Genomic DNA, 4,719 nt, shown 5'->3' on the forward strand with positions numbered 1-4,719 from the left:
TCTCACAAATATAAGGACACAGGAAATGTGTCAAGGCCGACAGGAAGCGGTCCAGCTTCCCAGGGCTAAATAGCAGCAGTATGATTGCCTTATTGGGACTGTCACATTAAGTTGACAGTATACAACTGCTTTATCGTAACACTGCTGCTTAAGTCTCTCTATGAGATTTATAGCTAGATCATTTATAATATATATATATATATATATATATATTAATCATAAGGACACATAAAAGTGTCTACCCGCTAGAAATGAGAGTTAAAATCCTCATTTGGACCACCGAAAAAATTAACACTGAAAATAACAGATTCAATAATATATGAACAAGCGGATCGAAAAAATTCTCTCACATACCTATATAGCATAAGGCTATATATTTAATGGTACAGGTATATATGTGGACCGATTTCTGGTTTGATATAAAAATCTTACCTTCTTCAGCACATCTTAACCTTTTGAAACGCCTTCTCAACCTGCCACATTCAAATTCTGATGGTGTCCAGAATTGCTTAGCACCAAAATATAGCTATATAATGCTAATTTAGGTCTGCAACCATCTATATTAATATTGTTGTTACTATCAACTATTTGTGTTGCCTTCGATAATAATGACAATTTTAATATCTATATAAATATTCGCTTCTGAATATTTTTGCTGCTGATATATAATTTGTGTGTGTGTGTATGAGTTCGTTAGAGTTTCATAGGCTTCTATCGATCCAACGCTTCGCAAAAGTCTGATGGAATTCCATTGAGATAGATAATTTGACGCACACAAGGTTTCTCATCTAACAACCTAGCAATTCCGCAAATCTACTACCGTCAGCAGCTATTCTGTTCTCCAACTCCGATGGAATGAATGACAAAGGTGGCTTCATAACCTCAGCGGTATTTGAACTCTGAACGCTCTGAGCTGGAGCAAATATTTTCTTTTATACTCTAGACACAAGGCCCGAAATTTTGGGGGAGGGGAGCCAGTCGATTAGATCGACCCCAGTACACAACTGGCACTTAATTTATCGACCCCGAAAGGATGAAAGGCAAAGTTGATCTCGACGGAATTTGAACTCAGAACGTAAAGACAGACGAAATACCGCTAAGCATTTCGCCCGGCGTGCTAACGTTTCTGCCAGCTTGCTGCCTTAGTATATGTACCTATATTGCCTGAATGCTTCCTATGGCTTACCAATCGAAGTCCATTCCACAGAGAAGAAATCTTTCATCATCTTTGCTGACGAGCGAATTCAAACTACTAAATTAACCCCGCCATCAACAGTAAGCAAGTTACTGCAGCAACAGCTCAAACATCCTTTCGTAACTTATAGCTGTTCTAGTACACCAGTATGAGATCATTATTAAAGGACATTCACTTTCACGCCAGTACAAGCGTTCTTTACATCTTATGCCAAGCCCATACGCTAAACAGCAGCTTCTTGTACAAAGCCATGAATGAATATAACACCTTCAGGAAGTTGTATTTGAAATCATCTCAAATGACGGAATCGAAATACTTAGATGTCGAGCACAAACAACGTCACGTCCTTGCCTAATTGAAAATGTAGTAAAACCAACAAAATTAGGCGCAGTGAAACATAAGTGAATTGCAGCCATTCACTTATAATGTATTATATATAAGGACAAATATATGCGTATGTGTGTGCACATATACGTATGTATGTGTACATATACATACACACACGCGCGTTTGCACATACATATGCATATATGTCTATAATCGCTGTGTGGTAAGAAGCTTGCTTCCTAACCACATGGTTTCGGGTTCCGTCCCACTGCAGGGCTCCTTGGGCAAGTGTCTTCTTCTATAGCCTCGGGCCGACTAAAGCCTTGTGAGTGTATTTGGTAGGCGGAAACTAAAAGAAACCTGTGGTATGCGTGTGTGTGTGTGCGCGCGCGCGCCCGTCGCACCATCTCTTGACAACCGGTGTTGGTGTCTTTATGTCCCCGTAACTCAGCGATTCGGCATAAGGAAGTCAACTACATGGACAACTGACACTTATTTTATCGATTCCAAAAAGGATGAAAGGCAAAAATCGACCTTGGTGGTATTTGAAATCAGAACGTAAGGAGCCGGAAGAAATTCAACCAAGTAGTTTGTCCGGTGTGTTAACGACTCTGTCATTTCGCCGCCTTGAAGCTGTTCAAATGAAAGTTTCTCATTTAAAGTCATAACCACAAATTTGGGAAGAGGAATCATTCGATAACATCGACCTTATCATTTGACTGGTACCCTATTTTATCGACCCCAGGAGGATGAAAAACAAGGTTGACTTCAGTAGGATTTGAATTCAGAATGTAACGAACCGAAACAACTATCGCATGGCATTTTTTTCGGACACTCTAACGATTCTGATTCCTCGCCGTCCTACACTCTATACTAATTTATTTTTATTTATGCGCCCTTTTAAATCCTAGTCAGGCTCATGGTCCCGGTTTCCCGGTTTCTATGGCGTATGTGTTCCCCCCAGCTGGACGGGACGCCAGTCCATCGCAGCGTTACTCAAGAAACAGGAAGAAAGAGTGAGTGAAAGCTGGGGCGAAAGAGTACAACAGGGGTCGCCACCCCACCCCCCTGCCGGAGCCTCGTGAAGCTTTAAGTGTTTTCGCTCAATAAACACACACAACGCCTGGTCTGGGAATCGAAACCGCGATCCTCCGACCGCGAGTCCGCTGCCCTAACCACTGGGCCATTGTGCCTCCACACTCTATACTAATAATGGTTACAAATTTTGGAACAAAATCAGCAATTTTAGGGAAAAGATTGGTCGTTGACCCCAGTGTTCAACTGGTACTTATTTTATTGACCCCGAAAGAATGAAAGGAAAAGCCACCCTCGGCCGAATTTGAGCTCAGCCTGTAATGCCTGAAGAAATACCGCTAAGAATTTTGTGCTGGGTTTGACGATTCTGCCAGCTCGTTGCCTTCACAATCTATACTAAAAGTAACTATAGAATAAGCGAAACCAACACAGATAAACTGTGAGGCTATGGATTTGCATACCATATGGGGCATATAATCTTACTATTGATGGAATTTCAATAAGGTGCTGAATTTCAGCTAGAGAAACAAAGAGCAGTAACAGGTATTGCAAATTATCGTATTTGACACCCTTAACAATTCCGTCCAACGTAACACTACAACCTACGTGGGAGAAATGGTCCGCAGTGTAGGGGAGAAAACTGGAAGCTTTGTTGTGGTTACAATGAAAAAAGACTGGAACCTGTGCTCACTCCTCCCATCACTCCTCGAGACCCTGAGAAAGTCATAACCCCTTTCATGGAGGTAAGAATACAGTTTTAGCCGTTTGTGAAAAAAAAAAAAGAAGACCCTGAAACGAAATTCTTCGAAGCGAAAACCCCTTCTGGGTGTGATGGAATTATTACCCTTCCACATGTTCCAGTTGTGTCCGAAAATAGTTTTTACATACATAAGCTTTTACAAGGAAAAAGTTGACAGTAACTTCGAAGTTCAATAAACATATATCCTACTAAAAATAATTTGAGTAACCCTTCAATTTGATGTTAAATTGTATCTATATGTTACTTGAAATAAAGCCAAACATTCATAAATGCATGTGTGTTTGTGTGTGTGTGTGTGTGTGTATGTATGTATGTATGTATGTATGTATGTATGTATGTATGTCTCACATGTAGTAGCATATAAGCGTGTCTGTATGTTGCATCGTTTCTGACAAGAAATAGAGAGGAGGATATTAGCGTCTAAGGGAGGTAAGTTTTATCTGTCTTTTATTTCATTCTTTCTTATTTGGTATTTTAGTGAGAAGTGAAATATTTTTGCATGTTTTATTATATATCTTGGTATCTGAAGCAGCTGGAGATACGATAGTTTGACCAAAAGAACCGGCTATTGCAAGCAAAAATAAATATTGAAAAAAATGCATTTGCCCAAATTTGGACATACGATAGTTTAACATAATAGCAATGTAATAATTTGAGATCAAACTGTTTCAATATGACAATATCGAAGGACGGCGAGCTGGCAGAAACGATAGCACGTCGGGCGAAAAGCTTAGCGGTATTTCGTCTGTCGTTACGTTCTGAGTTCAAACTCCGTCGAGGTGGACTTTGCCTTTCATCCTTTCGGGGTCGATTAAATAAGTACCAGTTACGCACTGAGGTTCGATATGATCGACTTAAACCCTTTGTCTGTCCTTATTTGTCTCCTCTTTGTTTAACCCCCTGTGGGCAATAAAGAAATAAATATGACAATATCGAAGTGTGTTATGTTAATAAATGAGTTATCCCATCTTGGTTGTGGTTATCTCACCTTGTTAGTGTAATCTCAGATAATCAGTCAAGCTGCGGTCTGTGGACTTTCTGGATTTATCTTCTGCCTTTTCAGTCATTTTACTGTGGCCATGCTGGAGCCCCGCCTTGAAGAACTTTTAGTCGAATAAAGCGACTCCAGTACTTATTTTTTGGTAAGCCTGGCACTTATTCTATCGGTGTCTCTTTGCCGGACCGCTAAGTTGCGTAGACGTAAACATGCCAACACCGGTTGTCCAGCGGTGGTGGAGAAATGAGACTTGTTTCAGCTTATAAAATCCACTCACAAGGCTTTGGTCAACCCGAGGCTATAATAGAAGACACTTGCTCAAGCTGCCACGCAGTGCGACTGGACTTGAAACCATGTGATTGGGAAGAGAACTTCTTACCACACAGCCACGCCTGCGTCTTTTAC

At 40.6% G+C, this 4,719-nt stretch overlaps 1 protein-coding gene and 1 long non-coding RNA gene across 2 annotated transcripts in view; one reads left to right on the plus strand and one right to left on the minus strand.

Moving 5' to 3' along the window:
- Positions 1-780, minus strand: part of LOC106868127 (uncharacterized) — a 19,943-nt gene extending 19,163 nt beyond the window's left edge. The window contains exon 1 of the long non-coding RNA XR_001409224.2: positions 433-780. This is a non-coding gene — a long non-coding RNA (uncharacterized LOC106868127). The remainder of the gene's footprint in view (positions 1-432) is intronic.
- The window catches only part of LOC106868125 (uncharacterized), a 48,361-nt gene that overhangs the window by 6,919 nt on the left and 36,723 nt on the right, over positions 1-4,719 (plus strand). The window lies entirely within an intron of this gene.

The sequence above is a fragment of the Octopus bimaculoides genome, chromosome 4, assembly GCF_001194135.2.
Source record: "Octopus bimaculoides isolate UCB-OBI-ISO-001 chromosome 4, ASM119413v2, whole genome shotgun sequence".
NCBI lineage: Eukaryota > Metazoa > Mollusca > Cephalopoda > Octopoda > Octopodidae > Octopus > Octopus bimaculoides.